Below are 19,326 nucleotides of genomic sequence, written 5' to 3' on the forward strand. Positions count from 1 at the left end.
GTCTTCCTTTTAAACAAATGATACGAAAAAAAAAGAAAAAAAATGGCAGTGGCTGTTGAAAATAGCAATTCCAGTCCTAATAACCACTGGGAAGCATTTCTTGCTCAAATTTATCCTACTTTTTCTACAGCACATTACAGTGGATCAGTATATTTGATTTGGGAGAAATGAAGTAACAGTTGCCCAAATTGAGCTTGAGCACTCCTGAATTTTGAGGGTGTTCAAATCTGGAAGGCAGGTGCTAGATTCCCTTTCTGAATATTAGCTAAATCTGGACCGGAAAAGTCAATTTATGCATCCATGGCTCAGAAGTGGAAAGCCTCCTACATGCCTGGTACTGTATCTAAAGCTGCCCGGGTCCTAGTAGATCCTCCTCTCTATTACATTTCATTTTAAATTCTAGTGGGATCCACATACCTCCCTTGCTAGGCTTCAGATAGAGAGGCGCACTGTCCATTTAGTGCACCCAATTCTTTCTTTGGGGGCTGCAAGGTGGGGTCACACCAGTATCCCTAATCCAGTCTGGGGATGTCTTCTGAAGGAGATATCTGGGCCAAAGCTGCCTACTCCTTGGGCATACTTGTTCCCCGTTCTAGGGTTACCTACCATACAGCCGTATTTTCATGGACATGTCCGGCTTTTTGGGTTTTAAATAGCCGTCCGGGAGGAATTTGTAAAACTCTCAAAAGGTCTGGGATTTCCCTCCCAATGCAGAGCGCGGCAAGGCTGACCGGGCGGCCCGGCCAGATTGAGCCACTCACATCGGGGCCTCCAGCAGCCAGAGCCCCTCCCCTGCTCCCCCCACTCCTCCCCTGCAGCGTCAGCGTGCCGTGCCGCACCGGCAGCACTCTGCGGGGACGGGGCTGTGCACTCCACAGAGGAGCGCAGTAGTGTGTCTGTGGCAGAGTGTCTGGCTCCGTGTGGAGCCAGACACACTGGTCTGAGTGGCACAGTAAGGGGACCGGGGGGTTGGAGAAGGGGCATGGGATCCCGGGGGGGGGGGGTAGTCAAGGGACAGGGATCAGGGGGGGTTGGATGAGTTGGGGGTTCTGCAGGGGCTGTCAGGGGACTGGGGTGTGGAGAGGGGTCAGGGCAGTCAGGGGACAGGTAGGGGGTAGAGTCCTAGGGGGGCAGTTAGGGTGTGTGTGGGGGTCTCAGGAGAGAGAAGTCGGGAACAAGGAGAAGAGAGGCTTAGATAGGGGGTGGGGTCCCGGGGGGCGATTAGGGTGTAACGATGCGGTTCTGGCGGGACCCAACTGAGAGTGCCAATGCAGGACAAATCACTTAAAACAGGGCAGTTTCAGCCCAAGGCTGGGGGTTTTCCACCTCTAAGCCAAACCAAACCAGCCAGACAGTGAAGACTTTGGTCTCACCCCACTGGCTAACCACAAGTCACACAAGCAATTCCCTTAGACACTCCAGTTTCCCAGTATCACTACCAATGCCACTCGTTATGGGGACAAATGGTTATGAAAACCAATACCCCAGTAAAGGAAAAAGGTTCTCTCGATCCCAAAGGACCAAGCCCCAGACCCAGGTCAATATACAAATTAGATCTTACCCACAAATCACGCTGTTGCCAATCCTTTAGAATCTAAAATCTAAAGATTTATTCATAAAAGGAAAAAGATATAGATGAGAGCTAGAATTGGTTAAATGGAATCAATTACATACAGTAATGGCAAAGTTCTTAGTTCAGGCTTGTAGCAGTGATAGAATAAACTGCAGGTTCAAATCAAGTCTCTGGAGTACATCCACAGCTTGGATGGGTTATTCAGTCCTTTGTGTAGAGCTTCCATTTGTAGCAAAGTCCCTCCAGAGGTAAGAAGCAGGATTGAAGACAAGATGGAGACGAGGCATCAACCTTATATAGTCTCTTCCAGGTGTAAGAACACCTCTTTGTTCTTACTGTGGAAAATTACAGCAAAATGGAGTCTGGAGTCACATGGGCAAGTTCCTGCATACTTTGCTGAGTTACAAGGCGTATTTGCCTTCTCTCCATGGGTCAATTGTATAGCTGATGGTCCTTAATGGGCCATCAAGCAGGCTAGGCAGAGCTAACACCAACTTGTCTGGGACGTCACCCAGAAGCATAGTATAAGTTTGAAATACAGACAGTATAGAGCCAATATTCACAACTTCAACTACAAAATTGAGACACACATATAGACAGCATAATTATAACTAGCAAACCCTAACCTTGTCTAAGACACCTCATTTGACCCCCTTTATACAAGATTTGGTGCCACTACAGGATTTGGTTGCAACCATGTTCTATATGGTCCCAGATTATATCAATAACGTCACATAGGGGCAGGGGTCCCGGGAGGGGGTGATCAGGGGACAAGGAGCAGGGGGGTTGGAGGGGTTGGGGGTTCTGTGGGGGGCAGGCAGGGGGTGGGAGGGAGTGGATAGGGGGTGGGGCGAACCCCCCCCAGTGGAGTGTCCTCTTTTTTGAGTGTTAAAATATGGTATCCCTACCATTCACAGTGCCACCATGAGCTCTCCATTCACAGCAAGCTGCACTATGAGGTCTCAGCTACCTCACTCCCTCCCCCTCCCTTTCCTGTTGATAGCTGCCAAGGGAATGCTGGGAAATGTAGTTCTTTCCCTGCTCCAGTGCTGGCTCTATAGGCAGGGAGCTAACCAAGGAACTACAGCTCCCAGGGCCCCCTGTTGGTTCTCAGCTCCCATGCTGGATCCCTGCCACCCCTGCAAATGTGCCACCCCAAGCACCTGCTTGCTTTGCTAGTGCCTAGAGTCGGCCCTGGAGAGTATGTGTATGGGAAGAACAGATCAGCCTTGCAGCTCAAAGAAGTAACCACCCCCACCCTACTAGTCAAATGTCCAGTTGCCCAGAAGTCCAACTGGGCTTGCAAACATCCTCTGGAAAGGGTTGTGTGTTATTTTCATCCTACTGCTTTGTGTACCCAGGTCTAAAAGAAGATGTTAAGTGAAAACAAATGCTTTGTTTTAAAGACAAATAGAAACTAGAAGTGGAGAAGATCTAGTAGATCATCCAGGCCCTGCCAATGCAGGATTCTTCTATAAACAGCTGATAGGGACAATGCATTAAAGTCTCAAATTAATTGGGCTTCCATCACCTCCCTTGTGTGGGGATGGAGAATAAGGGAAACTATTCTCCAATCTTACCTGTGTCAGCAAGTTTCTGACAATCAGAGTACATTTCTCATTTATTTAACCTAATCCTTATTTATACCTCTTTGTACCCTTCTATATGATACCTCTCCCTCCTTAGTGTTTACACTTTTCAAACTCATCTAGATGATCTTGCCGTTCCCCAGCAATCACTGCTTAGCCAACCTCAGTTATATCTGGCATTTTAAAAACTTTTCCTTATAAATCAATTCCTCCTCTTCTCTAATCATTTTTGTTGTTTTCTGAATTCACTCTAGTTAGTTAATAATTTTGACTGGAATATGCCCAGATCTCAAATTTTTAGTCCTGGGGACAGTACAGTAAATTCTTGGGTAAGAAATAGAGTGCAGTGGCATAGAATAAAAATATCCACTACCATTTAAGGACCCTATCTTTAGAAGTGCTGAGTGCCTCCTGTGAGGAATAAAGCCCCCTCCAGCTCCCATTGGAGTTGAGGGCGCACAGTACCACAACATATGGCATTCAGGATCCGGTAGGATTAGACCTTAAGCAGTATACACTCAACATTGTCTAGTCAAGACTAAATTACAGATCCTTTCAATTTAATGCATCACTTCAGAAAGTTCCTTTGGGCTGGTCTACACTGGGGGGGGGGGGGTTGATCCAAGATATGCAACTTCAGCTACGCAAATAGTGGAGCTGAAGTTGAAGTACCTTGGATCGAATTACCTGGGGTCCACACGGCGCGGGATCGACGGCCGCGGCTCCCCCGTCGACTGCGCTACCGCCGCTCGCTCTGGTGGAGTTCCGGAGTCGACGGTGAGCGCGTTCGGGGATCGATATATTGCGTCTTAACGAGACGCGATATATCGATCCCGGATAAATCAATTGCTACCCGCCGATACGGTGGGTAGTGAAGACGTACCCTGAGTCTATGAAATTAACCTAGAATTCACTAACTTCAGCTTTGATTGTTCTTCAATAGATTTTCACCTGCCTACTGACTGTCACTCAGACTAATGTCTAAACTGCTACCAAAAACACCCATTCTAGCTGAATTGAGGCACTTCAAAAGACACAAAATCACATTTTGCATTCCAATTACTTTGTAAATATCTAGATTGCTATTTAATCTTCATGCAAGTCACATGGTTTAACTCCCACAAAACCTACTGCTTAAGAGTACACCAGACATTATGGAAACAAGTAAGCAAAGACAGCCCTACAGTTTTAAAGGACATTTCATGCCAATTCCTCAAAAACTGATTCTACCTGAATCTATTGCAGCAGTGTGAGTTTTAAACAGCAATGTCCTAAGCCTTACGCAATTAACTCCTGTTGATCATTAAACCCTAGGAAATTCCCTGTAGTAAGGTCTTAGTCATTATAAATCACACATTGTTGGTTTGTGTGACACTCAGTTTAGCTCTGTTGTGTATATATATTCTTATAACATACCCAGTATTTCTGAAGAATGAATGCCTGGTGCATCAATAATAAATACTGTTAATTTATATGTGTCTCTCTTCCTTTCATCTAAAAAGATGCCAAAGCACAGTACATAAAGTCATACTGAAGAGGGCACACTACACACTGAACTATAAGGGACTTTGAGGGTGTAGAGTGTTGGTCAAGGATACAGTGACTAATCTTTTCTCCTGTGAAAGGAACCATGAAGTCTTAGTTGTGCACTCAAAAGAGAAAGAAACTCAATTTTTAAATTTCTCACCCAAGGGAACCCCATGCAGTGAGCTGTATAAATACCCTGTTATATTTTACTACTTTGTGCCTAGCAAAACAGGGCCCTATTAATTGACTGGCAACCTCCAGATGCTACCAGAATGCAAATAATAATACCTATATATCAATGATGGAAAGATACAGAAAGCCAGTCTGACTCTGCTAATCATTTAGGACCTGGGCATCCTGACCACTAATGCAAGTGCAGAGGACACAGATTAGAGGAGATGGGCCTAGGGGAATGTGGTCTCTTTGACATTCTCCCTTTTCATCCCCCCCACACACCTCTCCCAGCCCCTCTATATAGGTACTGTCTCTCTGACTGAGCAAGTGGTGCGCTACATGCAGTGCCCCTCTCACATTGTATTCATGGGGCTCACTGGTGGAAATTAACAGTACAAGGTGCAGGACAATAGTGAACCAGACCCTTAGTGAGCATGCTGGTAGCTTACAGAAGGAAATCCAATTACTCATCCAGAATAATGCTTTAACAAGCAACAGATTTGAGTCTCATTGGAAAGCTGTTTCTTCCAGGGGCAGAGAATTGAATACTAAAATATTTCACGTCTGTGAGAAAGTTTCTAACGCAAATGTTTCAGTGGCGTAATGTGAGCGACATGGATCTCCTGGGTCAGATATATGCACGAAGGAAAACAAAAAAAGCTGAAGTTAGTGTGCAGCAGTCAGCAGTACCGCCGACGAGAAGGACCCAGAACTTTGATTTCCATAAAGGTAAGTACCACAAGCTAGTGCAAGAGAAGCAAATGACAGCTGCTTTTCTCTAAATGTGACGTTCACCAGTTTAGTAAGGATCCAGGTGTTTTGGGGGGTCCCAGGCCCAAGTTTTAGTCAGGGGTATATAGTACAAGTCATGGACAGGTCACTGGCTATGAATTTTTGTTTACTGCCTGGACTTGTTCATAACTTTCACTAAAATGTAGTGACTAAAATGTAGCCTTAATAATAGTTCCCTGAAGGGTGGTGTGTAAGGTGTCCGCCAAGAGCCAGAAGCTGACTGGTTGTCAAAATCATTGTGAAATGTACGTACGGATAATATTTAAGGAGGTATGTATCTCTACTGAAAATTATGTACTTAAGGTCTTGGAGTTAAGGCAGGTCACCGGGAGGTGACATACCTTGGAGATGATCCTTTCAGGCCGGAGGTAACAGACACCTATCTCCCTGACGGGCCGTTTGTGTACTGTATGCCTCATAATGTATGACTATCTGCATACTGAGCCAGCTGCCAAATAAGAGACAGTGAAATCTACAGGATGGAACAAACAGAGGGAGGGAGGTACCCTCTTTATGAATAAAGACAAAGGACTGATCTGATCTATCATGGCGTGCAGAGTGACATACTAAATCCTTCACCGAGGAAGCAAGCTGATGGGATGCTTGTCTTGTGAAAGGAGGGTCATAGCCAGCCTGGTTGTAAAGTGCTGCAAGGATTTTGGACGAGCAATACTTGACACGACATGAGAATATCTTGTTAATTAAGTCTAGACTCTCAAATGCCTGTTATGATTTTATTTTATATGTGACCATTTGTTTCCAGTCCTTCTACTTGCTACAACTTGAGTCTCTCCGCTATGTTTTGCCAAATAAACTTAGAATTGATTTCACTATATACACATCTAAGTGCTGTGTGTTGAGCAGAGGTGGAACTGGTAAGGTGGCGTGTACTGTTTCTTAAAACATATTTAGGTTTTCCTCTTCGCTGCTGCTGCTGAAGGCAGATGTCCCGGCTCCCTTATCCTGAAATCAGATATAAATCAAGTGCAGTGTGCATTAGAGGCCTACAGTATGCTCCTGTGCATTCTTCTCTTTGTAACGGTTTTCTTCCTGAGGTGATGTGATAGGTCAGTACGTTGGTTCCAGGGCGTTGTAACCTGATGTAACTTGTGTGCCAGGAAAAGGTGTAGGCTAGAGAAAGTTATAATATTACAGCAATTACTAGAGGGCTCATCAGGGATGGGGGGCCCATTGTCCTAAACATTGTACAAACATAGTGAGAGACAGCGCTGCCCAAAGATCTTACTATATAGACTAGAGTGACCGAGGAGGTGTTCTCCCCATTTTTCAGCTAGCCAGCTATGGAATTAATGAGTTATTTGTTCAAGGGGGGTCACATGGGAAGCCTGTGGTAAAGCTGAAAATTGAACCCAGATTTTTTGAGTTCCCATTCAGGGACTTTACCTCAAGACCATCCATCTGTTCTAACTTATTTTGTTGTGTATGTAGCTATGAAAGGGTGATGCCTTCTGTTTGCTGTGTACTGCATCTTTCATTCTCTAAAATTTGTCTGTATGCAGAACTTGCCTCTATTTTGTTCTCCTGAATTTCTGCAGTCCATACAGGAGAGACCTTACTTGTCTTCCTTCTTGTTGTTCTCCTGAATCTAAGTCATTCAGTGTCAGATTGTGGCTACCCCTAACACAGCTACATGCATAGTGGCACCAGGAGTAAGCATACTCCTCTCTCCCCTTGTATGGCACTCCCTGAATCTTGAGTCTAGACCTGTGGAGGCGCGGTCTAGAGTCTGTGTTGGTGGGTATTACCCTCCTCTTACCAGCAGGTAGGCAGGGACGGTCTATAGTATCTGCTTTGCTCCCCCAAATACCAGCCAGCAGAGCTAAGATGGTCTAAGGTGGGGAGAAATTAACATTGTCCTTCATAGCCCAAAGAATCTTCATATATGAACCAAATCTCCTGAAATGCTGGATCCAAGTCCTTCTAAGTCAATGGAAAAACTGCGCAGTTTGCAGCAGCTCTAATGTACCTTAGGGATTGGCTACACTTACATTTTATAGCACTCTAACTTGCTGGCTCAGGGGGGTGAAATATCACCCCCTGTGCGCAGCAAGTCTGAGCGCTTTAAAGCGCTAGTGTGGACAGGCTCTGGGTGCTAATCCCCTCATGGAGGTGGATTACTAGGATTAAACCAGGTGGATTACCACGCTTGCACTTCAAAGCGCTGCTGCGGGAGCATTCCTGCAACAGCGCTTTAAAGTTTTCAGTGTAGCCAAGCCCTTAGATGCTTTGAGCAAGTCACAAAATTAACCAGGCTCACACTTTAGGGCTCAGTTTATCAAGTCTATATAGCAGTGACTGGAAATCGTATGCTGTTTACTCCTCCCTTATGTCTGCTGGTAAAGACTGTAATAGGTCTGGGACAAAGACTCTAATGCCTCTTGTTTAATTGCTAAGGAGCAAGTTCTGACACTTTTGGATATTGAGTGCTAATCCCAATGTAGGCAAATAAAGCAACAATTTCAGATATATATATCAAGAAGGAATATCGGCCAGGTCATTCCCCTAATCACTTTGGACTGTCCCATGGGATACTTGCATTTCTTCAGAGAGAGGTAAATGGGATGCTCTTCACAATACCAGGGAGTACTGAAATCTATGAGAGAGTTCCTATTAACATCAGTAAGGTGAGGATTTCAGTCAAGGTGCCTAGGACTTTAACAAGAATTGTGGCTGCTCCTTTCAGCAGCCTAATTCATCTACATCCATGTCAATAAGACAATAAACCAGGGGTTCTCAACCTTATTTCTGAGAAATCCGCCCCCCCCCCACACGCTATAAAAACTCCATGGCCCATCTGTGCCATAGTAACTGGTTTTTTTGCATATCAAAGCCAGGGCCAGCATTAGGGGGTAACAGGCAAGGCAATTGCATGGGGACCTTGCAAACCTACATTGCTCAGGCTCCAGCCCCAGGTGGCGGGGCTTCAGCTTTCTGCCCTGGGCCCCTGCGACTCTTATGCTGTGGCCCAGCTCAGCTGTGTGCTAAAGGCCGGCCCGGAGTCCACCGGGTTCCCAGCTGCCCGGCACGGAGGGGTCTGAGCTGCCCTGCTGCCCGACTCAGAGGGCTCTGGCCAGGCTGCCTTGTTACCCGGCGCGGCAGGAGTCTGGGTCCTGGGGCAGCCGCCCGGCCCTGTGAGGTCTGGGGCAGCCGCCTGCCCTGCATGGTGAGGGTTGGGGCTGCCGCTGCCCTGCCATCCGGCCCCTGAACCCAGGGAACACATTGTGGGTCACATATATGGCCCACAATGTGTAATCAGTTGAGAACCACGGCTCTAGCTTGTTATTATTTTAAATATCCACAGTCTCCACGGTAATTAGGAGCTCTGCTTGCATAAGATGACCTGTGGTGTACTGAACAATCTATGTAGTTGTGAGGTCACCATATTGACACAAGCAGCTAAGAAGATAGCTATTAGCATATGATTAACAAGCTTCATGCCATGAATGCATCTCCATTATTTTACATGTAATGAGTTTACACACATACACATGCAGGTTTTGCTAAAGAAAACTCTTAATACATTTGTTGATGTAACTAGATGTGTTTCTTGTGGGTCGTAGTAATCTGGGGAAGGGGATGGGAAATAAAGGCTAAATTCATGCTGGATTAACTTCATTGATTTCAACAAGATTACCCCAGGGATATATTTTACCCAACACATTTATTCAAAACTATGCAATAAACCTGTTCATTCACAGAAAACAGGGTTCTGTGCAAGACAGAGATGGCAGATTTGGGTTCTAGGTGATGCAGTGGGAAGAAGACAACCCATGTTCCTAAAGAAAATCACATTGTGTTCAGATTACTGAATCATACTGTCAGTTTTAGGGCCTGGCTACACAGGGACACTCAGGAAAATTAATTCAAATTAACTAAAGGTGTGAATTGAAAGTAGATTCAATTGCATTTGACCCTGTGCCTCTCGTTTAGAATTAAACTGAATTAAGGCCACTTTATCTTAATTCACTTTGGAAGGGATTAGTTAATTTTGATTAACTTTCCTAAATATGCCCATGTTGACAAGCCTTTAGAAATGGCTTCTATTAGTCTACACCAGGGGTCGGCAACCTTTCAGAAGTGGTGTGCCGAGTCTTTATTTATTCACTTTAATTTAAGGTTTCGCATGCCGGTAATACATTTTAACATTTTTTAGAAGGTCTCTCTCTATAAGTCTATATATTATATAACTAAACTACTGTTGTATGTAAAGTAAACAAGGTTCCGTTCACCTAGGCCAGCAGGGGGCTTGCGGGGCCTGCGGCCAGGACCCCAGCTGGCAAGGGGCTGGCAGCCAGAATCCCGGGCTGGCAGCGGGCTGAGTGGGGCCGAGACCCCAGTGGGCTGAGGGGGGCTGGCACCCCAGGCCGGCGGTGGGCTGAGGGGGGCCGGCACCCCAGGCCGGCGGCGGGCTGAGCGGCTCAGCCCGTTGCCGGTCTGGGGTTCCATCCGCTGGCTCCTGCCAGCCAGGGTCCTGGCTGCTGGCCCCGCTCAGTCCTCTGCCGGTCTGGGGTCCCGGCCCTACCCACCTAGAGTGGGTACCTACCTTCTCCCTGGTTCTGGCCCATTCTCTTCCTCTCTTTCTGCACTGAGCTGAGGGTGGGGGTGCACTGAGCACAGGGCTGGGGGTGAAGGAGCAGGCTGGGGGTTGGGGTGCAGGGTCTGGCCAGGAGCTAGAATGAGGGAGGGGGCTCAGGGATGGGGCAGGAGGTTTGGGTGTGGAGCGCTTACCTGGGCAGTTCCCATTTGGTGCGAGGGGTGCAGGTGGGAATGTGGGGGTGGTGGTGCAGGAGCTCCCATTTGCTGCTCAGGGTGGGGGGTGGGATGTGGGGAGTGTAAGAGTCAGGGCATGGGGTGTGGGGGGGGCTGGGTATATGTGGAGGGTACAGGAGTCAGGGCAGAGGGCGTGTGAGGGGGGTGCAGGAGTCAGGGCATGGGGTGTGGGCGGGCTGGGTATGTGTGGGGGGTGCCAGAGTCAGGGCTGGGGTCGTGGGGGGTGCAGGGGGCTGGGGTGTGAGGGGGGTGCAGGGGTCAGGGCAGAAGGCTGGGGGTGGGCTGGGATTGGGGGGGTGCTCCCAGCCCCCAGCCCTGAGAAGCTCACAGCACGGGGCTGGAGGGATACGCCCTGATTCCACCCCCCTTCTCCAAGGCCCCGCTCCTGCCTCTTCTCCGCCTCCTTCCTGGTCTGAGCAGTGCGGGCGCTGGGGCTCCTCTTCTCCCCTCCATCGCGAGGGCCATCGGAGGCAGGGAAGGAGTGGAGGCGGGGCACGACGCAGCACGCTCAGGGAAGAGGCGGGGGAGGGGGAAGCTTGACTGCCGGCGGAGCCTGCCCTACAGCAGCAGCCGGCAGGACCAAGTTTGCTTCTGCCCCTGCCAGAGAGAGCGGTAGGCAGGGGGAGGAGAAGAGGGGGCTGGGCCGGGCAGGATTTTTAATGGCAATCTGCCATTAAAAATCTGCCATTTAATGGCATGCTGCCTACCGGGGTCCCGGCCATCGGTTCCACTCAGCCCACTGCCGGGGCCAGCGGCGGCCGCACTGTGCCATTAAAAATCAACTTGTATGCCGTCTTTGGCACGTGTGCCATAGGTTGCCAACCCCTGGTCTACACTTAGCTGGAGGCTATGCAAACAACACCTAGCTGGAGAGTGAGCAAACAGTGACTTCTCCCCCCTCCGCCCCAGTGATTCTAACTTCTGAATGAGAAGGACTCTGAATTGTATTTGATTTTTGGTGTTGCTGTGCCAATGCTTTCTTGATGCCATACGTGTCGCTGTCAGTTTACATAATTATAAACATTAAAACTAAATTAGACTGAACATATTTTCTGGAGCTAAAGATCATTGCTATCCCTCTGTCTTGGGAACATCTCCTAGGGGATTCTTCACTACAAGTTCTTGGGGGAACAAATATTATTTCTTCTTTGAGTGATTGCACATGTTTATTCCACTAGCTGTGAGCATGACTCATGTGCAGTTGTCAGAGAAGTTCTTCACTGAGCGGTACCTGTCTGGGTGGCTCGATTGCCCTCTGCCGTTGTGTGCCACTGCATGCTGATATAAGAAGATGGAGCCTCCCCCAACTCCCCTCAATTCAGGGGTGGCTCTATGTTTTTTGCCACCCCAAGCACGGCAGTCACGCGGATTCGGCGGCGTTTCTGTGGGTGATCTGCCGGTCCCGCGCCTTCGGCGTGCCCTCCGCCGAATTGCCGCTGAAGCCGTGGGACCGGCAGACCTCCCGCAGGCATGCCGCCGAAGGCTGCCTGACTGCTGCCCTCACAGCGATCGGCAGGCCGCCCCCCGTGGCTTGCCGCCCCAGGCATGCACTTGCTGCGCTGGTGCCTGGAGCCGCCCCTGCCTCAGTTTCTTCTTGCCATGAGTGACTACTGTTGGAGTGCTCCCAGGCTTGCTATCACTATTTTTAGCCCACCAGCTATGCTTCTTTCATGGCAGGACATGACAGCAGAGGCCTTGTGGTGGGAAGACTGATGCTTAACATCAAACACCAATCAATTCCCGTCACAGACCCTACTGCCCATGCTCCCCGCTTTGCGACACTGTCAGTGGGCCCTTCTTAACTGATTCCAGACTGTGGAATCTGCTGTGGTGCAGATCAAACAATGATACGTGTTGTCGAGGAATGCCCGCTAGCCAAATTTAGAGGCGGGCTCCGAGAACTCCACTTGGCCATTAAGAATGCTATTTCTTGGCTCGGTGAATATGCAAATGTTAAATAAATAAGTCACAAGTTTATTTCCCTCACTCTTTCTGTATATAGTCTGTTTTGTCATTTAGTGGCTAGTCGTTAGTTAGATATAATGTACAGTTAGTGATAGGCTTCAGTTTTTAGGTCCTTTTTGGACCAAATTTGATTCATGGTACCTGGACTTGTGCTGGAGGCATACCTCACTCTCTGGGGTTCAAGTCCTGCTGGTCATGTGCCAGGCCATTGTCAGTCAGTGCCCCACATCCCAACTGCCTAAAGTGTTTGGAGGCGCTCCATATCAGTGACAAGTGTCACACTTTTGTAGAGGGTTTAAGCCTTGCTTTAAAAGAGAGAGCAGTGAAACTTAAGTGTCTCCTTATGGGGGTGGCCCTTTGCCCTCCAGTGGAGCCATCAGGTTCAGAGAGTACTCTGAGTGTGACACCATCAGTACAGAGCACACCTCCCAAGAAAGGCAGACTCGAGACGCGAGTTCACTCTGATGGCAGAGGAGGGCAAGCTCGTGGCAAGGACAGCTCTCCAGGACAGCTTGGATGTGGCAGACTCAGTAGCTTGATACATGGCATCTGCCATATCTATGAGGAGAGATCTGTGGCTGCAGTCGTCTTGTCCTTTGAGGGGGGGTCTCCTTCTTTTTGGAAAACATGGACGATAGGCTGCATAGTCTAAAACATTCCAGGGCAACACTGAAGTTGCTTGGAATCTACATATCGGTGACAACTAGGAAGCAGTTCTGGCCCCAGCAGGCTCCCAGCTATCAGAACTTTATATCTCTGTCCCCCAAGAAAAAGAGGCAGGAATTACAGGAGGCAACCGCTGCACCATGCCTCTCCCCCACCCCTCATCATCTGCAACAGCAGGTTCTTCTGAACCAACAGCCCAGTCTAACCATGCATTTTGTTGGGTTTGTCAAGGACGCCATACCAATATTACAGACCAATTTGTTCCTACCCCTAAATTTGCCAAACATCTCTCCCACTTTTTTCATGCATGGACTCAGGCTGTTGGCTTTTCCTCCACCCCATTGCTCTCCCCTGGGAGCTCCGAAGTCAGCGCCCACCAGACTGGGATTTATCTTTCCTGCACGGACCACTTCTCTTCACCCCCTTCTCCCCCCCCTTCATCCCTGCAGCATCTGCCTCAGCCTAGTTCTTGCGCTGCCGAGCGAAGGGGCCGTGTAGAAATGCCGAGCAGCTCACCGAGATGAGGGTGCAGCTGCCCCTGGTGCTGGAGCAGGCCAGGTAGAGGGAGGGAGGGTGGAGGAGACGCACCCAGCGGTTGGGATACACTGGGGGAAAGAGAATGAGGAGAGGAGCGGGCGCCCACACACACACACACAAGCGGAGAGCAAAGACACACACACACACACACACACACAGAGTTCTCGAGGCACACAACTGCACCCAGAGTCAGGCACCCCATGCCCGGTGCCTGAGACAAAGTGACAGAGCGGGGGCACAGACACTGTGTGAGAACCAGGCACCGGGGCTGAGAGGAGACAGGCCCCCGCCCACACTGACAGAGGGAGGGATGTGGATATACACACACACACACACACCCCACCGAAAGACACAGACACACTGAGATTGTGACAGACACACCTCAGGGACTGGCAGCCACACACAGAAAGAGGCTGATACAGGCACCTGGCGCCTGAGTGAGTCTCACACACACAGACGGTGATCACACACACAGATAGGGTGATCTTTCTGTAAGATTCTTACACACACAGCCAGGGCCATCACACAAAGAGACAGGGTGATCTCACACACACACCCTCTCCCTCTCTCTCACAGGGTGATCTCTCTCACTCTCACACACACTGTGATCGTTCACATCCCTCCAGTGACAGGGAGAACGCCAGGCTCCGCTCCGCGTGGAATCTGAGCTCAGCAGCAGCAAATCCGCCCTGGGTCTGGTCCTTTTCTTTCTCTCTCTTTCTTTTTCCATTTGGTCAAACGGCACCTAGCCAAGCCCTGAAAAAATGCCTGCCCATGCAGCGAGGAGAGGGCGCCGGGTCTGTAAATAAGAAGTGAGTACTGGCACAATAGCGTGCGTTTCTAGATCAAAGTCTGTCTGAATGCTGCATGCTCCCTTGCTTTCCCAATGCCTCCTCGCAGGAGGGACTCAGGGCTGCTCAGTCCCTCTTCACCCCTTTCCTTCCTGCGCCTCCGTCCCGGATTTTGCACGCTCGGTTAAACACCCGCCTGGCTTTTGTTTTAACACTTCTCCTTTGTCTAAGGTGGGTGTAGCTCCCCCTGTCCGGGAGGGTCAGGCTGGGCTCCGGGCTCCCACCCGGACCATTTCGCCAGCCAAACCCCACTCTGCAAGGATGCCTTTTGCAAGCGCTTTAAATCCAGCGCATCTTTGCGAGCTGGCTGCTGGGGGGGAGGGGGGGAGAGGAAAGGGGCCAGGGCCCATTCTGGCTGAAGCGTCCACGCTTTGCTCCTCTCAGGGGTGTGAAAATGTCCTTGTCAACTGCATTATGGATGGGTGTCAGCAGGGGACTGGGGAAGTTGATGGGAGGGATGCAGAGCATCACTGGGTGGATCAGTTTAGGGCGCCTCACAGCCGTCCTGTTCTCCTTTGTTAGCTGCATTCAGCGGGCTGCAGGGGGAGTGTAGCAGGAGAACTGGGGGGGCAGGTCTGCCCTTCTTCATGGTGCTAGGATGCATGTGTGTCTGTCTGCAAATGTCGAAGCCAGGCAGAAAGAGGAGCAGTTTCCTAGTCTACAGCATGAGGCTTGGCGTAGCCTGAGGTGCCCCCAGTTTTGGGTTTGGACAGAGGGTCGTGATAATATAATAGGAAAAATTCCAACTGGCAAGCGGAGCTCAGACTGAAAGGAAAACGTGATGGCTCTCTCCTCCCCCCCCCCCCCATCACAAATCGTGTCAATCCGAGGAGAGAGCACAGCTTGAAGGAGCAGTTATTAAATCAGGCGTCCTTCCCAAACTTAGCCTCACACATCGATTTTTGTCCAGGGGCATATCAATAGCCTCATACAGTGTTCCATGCCCACTACACTTGAAGGGTATTTGCATGCTGGTCTGGTGCTCCCGGTTAGTTAGAACCAGATTCTAGTTTTCTAGTAGCTGAACAGTAACTATTTCATAGCCGTGCACCGAGGCACGAGCGGAGCTTTTTCATTTGGGGCTGCCTTTTCATCCTCTAACCCCCCCCCCCCCCCCCGGGTTCAGGTCCAGTGTATTAATTTCCTAGGTCTGCCTTTCTTCTGACCTGTATTGCATGATTCTTTTCCAATGAGAGTTCCTGTAACCCTGTAGGTTAACCTCCAGCGGGTGCTCAAGAGAAGATCCTATCCCTGTGGAAAATGACACTCCCTCCCTTCTCTGGGGGCATTCCCAGCTTCCAGAGACCTGGGAGAGAGACTTTTGAATCTACATTTAGAAATAGGCTTTCCCCACAACAGCTGAAAGTGGTGTTGCAGCCATTCAAAATATATTAATAATTTTAAATATTGTATTGTTGTTGCAATCTTCCCTCAGGGGACCTTTACGTGTACGTGATGTGGATTATTCTTATATAATTACTAGTGTAGTTACTTGTAATCACATGCGTTATGGGGCTACTTGATAACACACGCAGGTGATCATTACTGCCCCAGTGGGTTTCTTGTAGCAGTAAACAATCAAATATCCTATAATAAGATGATTGACTTTTCCAACAGGCATGCGCATGTGTTCCTGGTATTTCCTAAAAGGGTTTAGCCAACACTTTCAAAGTGTTAGAATTAATAATGAATCATTTTTATAGTTACCTGTGTGGGGAATTTGAAAGTGAACTGCAAATATTCTAATGAGTGTCTGAATGCAGAGTTGAGGGTATGTAAGACTTAAGGAAAGAGTCCTGTTTTCCTGATAGTTTTTTAACGCTGACTAAAATGTAGTCTGAGAAGCATATTAGCAATGCCTAAGATTGTTCAAGATGTGAGGACGCTCTACAGAAAAATATCTTTTTATACTGATTCAAAGGAACAGAAGAAAATAGGGAAAATACTGCATGTTAGAACTACACTTGCAGAGTATTTATAGAGGACATATATATAGTAAACAATGCAAGTGTGTGTATGCATGTGTGTTCATATAAATAGCATATTATTAGTCCTAGCAGTAGCTGAAACCAGTCATTCTGTAGTAATATAACATGGTGTACAAGAGAAATGCATTTATAACACAACTATCTATGAACTCTATTTTGAATTAATAGGATCTCTGTAACCTTCTGGCAAGAAGCGTGTACAGCTAAATACACCTCTGTCCAACGCTGTGGACGTTAACATTCTTTTTCTGTTTTATTAGTGGCGGCACCTGATTTGCTGGATCCCAAATCTGCCACTCAGAACTCCAAACCACGGCTATCGTTTTCTACAAAACCCACAGTGCTCTCGTCACGAGAGGAATGTGATTCGGCTATTAATGTTATGAAATGGAAGACGGTCTCAACGATTTTTCTGGTGGTTGTTGTATATTTAATAATTGGAGCTACTGTCTTCAAAGCCCTGGAGCAGCCACGTGAAACTTCCCAAAGAGCCACCATTGTGATTCAGAAGCAGACGTTTGTATCTGAGCGTTCCTGTGTGAATGCATCGGAGCTCGATGAACTAATTCAGGTCATTCATGCAAAAAAGTAACTTGTTCCTATGTTTTAGAAGAATGAATTCTTCTATAGCAATGGTTCTGTAATAAATGGGACACCGCTGTATCAGCATTTGAGCTGCAAATGTAGCAAGAAGGCTAACTTAAGACAGAAAGGTTGGCAATAGCATTTTTAAACGAGGCTTCAGCTGAAAAGTCATTGCTAATTTTTTTTTATGTTCAGTGTGCATTATAGACAACTTTTAAATTGAAGGCTCCTGTGCTAATTAAATGACTATTCATTAGCAATATGTATAATTTAATAGTTCACAAAGGAATGGGTGTATTGATTGAGCCTTACTTGCTTTGTCTATATTGGGAAAGCAGAGCATTGCCAACCATTACCTTAAGAAAGTTCAGATTTATCATTACTTTAGCAAACAATTCTCTCTTTTAGCTGGACATTTATTTCCACAGTTTTTTGTTTTAAATACAGCAAAATAACATTAGCTAGCTATTTCCATTACAAATCTTGTGGGGGTTTTTTTGTTTTTGTTTTTTTAATTTCAACATCGAAAGGCTAAATCCTCAGCTGATATAAATCAGCATCACTCTGTTGAAGTCAGCTTATACCACCTGATGATCTGGCTCATCATATTCTCAGGTGTTTCAAATGGCACCGTGAACTCAGGGGTTGTACCTTATGACTGGAGAATTGCAAATGTAATACTTCTATTTTAGAAAGGGGAAAAAAGGTGATTTGGGAAAGTACAGGCCTTTTAGTTTGGCCTCAATTGTATGCAAGCTCTTAGAACAAATTTTGAAAGTAGTTAAAGACATAGAGGTAAAAAAGGTAATTGGGATAAAATACATGTTTTTACAAAAAGTAGATCGCTGAGAAGATAACTGATTTTCTAGACAAAGGAAATGCATTAGATGTAATCTACCTGGATTTCAGTAAGGCATTTGATTCAATTCCACAGGAGAAATGATTAGTTAAATTGGAGAAGATGGGGATTAATACAAGAATCGAAAGGTGGGTAAGGAGTCGGGTAAAAGGAGACTACAACTGGTCATAGTGAAAGGTGAACTGTCAGGCTGGAGGAGGTTACTAGTTGAGTTCCTCAGGAATCATTCTTGGAACCAATCTTATTTAACATTTTCATTAATGACCTTGGCCAAAAAGTGGGAATGAGCTAGTAAAATTTGTGGAGGACACAAAATTGGGATGTATTGCCAATACAGAGAGGACTGGAATGTCATACAAGAAAATTTGGATGACTTTGAAAATTGGAGTAATAGGAATGAGATGAAATGTAGTGGTATAAAGTGCAAGGTCATGCACTTAGGGACTAACAGCTAGAATTTTTGTTATAAACTGGGGACGTATCAGTTGGAAGCAACAGAAGAGGAGAAAGACAGGGATGACTATGTGCTGTCAATATGATGCAGCTGTAAAAAAGGCTAATGCAATTCTAGGCTGCATCAGGCGAGGTATTTCCAGTAGAGTTAGGGAAGTGTTAGTACTGTTATACAAGGCACTGATGAGACCACATCTGGAATACTGTGTGCAGTTTTGGTCTCCCATGTTTAAGAAAGATGAAATCAAACTGGAACAGGTGCAGAGAAGAGTTACTAGGATGACCAGAGGCCTGGAGAAGCTACCTTACAAGAAGAGACTTAAGGAGCTTGGTTTGTGTAACCTAACCAAATGAAGGCCGAGGGGAGATCCAATTGCTCTCTATTAATAAATCAGAGGGATAAACACCAGGGAGGGAGAGCAGTTGTTTAAGTTAAGGGCAATATTGGCACAAGAACAAATGAGTATAAACTGGCCATCAATAAGTTTAGGCTTGAAATTAGATGAAGGTTTCTAACCATCAAAGTAGAGCCCTGCAGTGGGACTGGGATCCCGTAGGATTGGCTGTCATATTAATGGGAGCGGGTAAAATGTTTTGTTGTGGATGGGATTGGGTGGGCAAAAAAATCAGACTATTATATTTTGTGGGAAAACATTAAATCTCTCATCAGTTGGTCATAAATAGAATTTCAGCAGTGTAAAGCAAGTTTTTCTTTTTTATTAAATAAAGGTTTTAAAACTGAAATTTAAGCGAGAGATTGAAAGAGATTAATGTCTATTATAAGAGGAGTTAAAGTGTTTTTTTACATGGTTAAAGCAAGATTTGTTTTATTCTTTTAGTGGTAAAAATTGTGTCTGAATTCCATTTATATATATAACATATTAACCAATTGTGGTGGGTTGGGTTTTTTTGGTAGCACGGGGGAATCTGTCTCTCTTGTGGGATTTGCACAATCTAAGTTTTTTGCGGCTGGGAG

Source organism: Emys orbicularis, chromosome 3 (assembly GCF_028017835.1).
Source record: "Emys orbicularis isolate rEmyOrb1 chromosome 3, rEmyOrb1.hap1, whole genome shotgun sequence".
Lineage (NCBI taxonomy): Eukaryota > Metazoa > Chordata > Testudines > Emydidae > Emys > Emys orbicularis.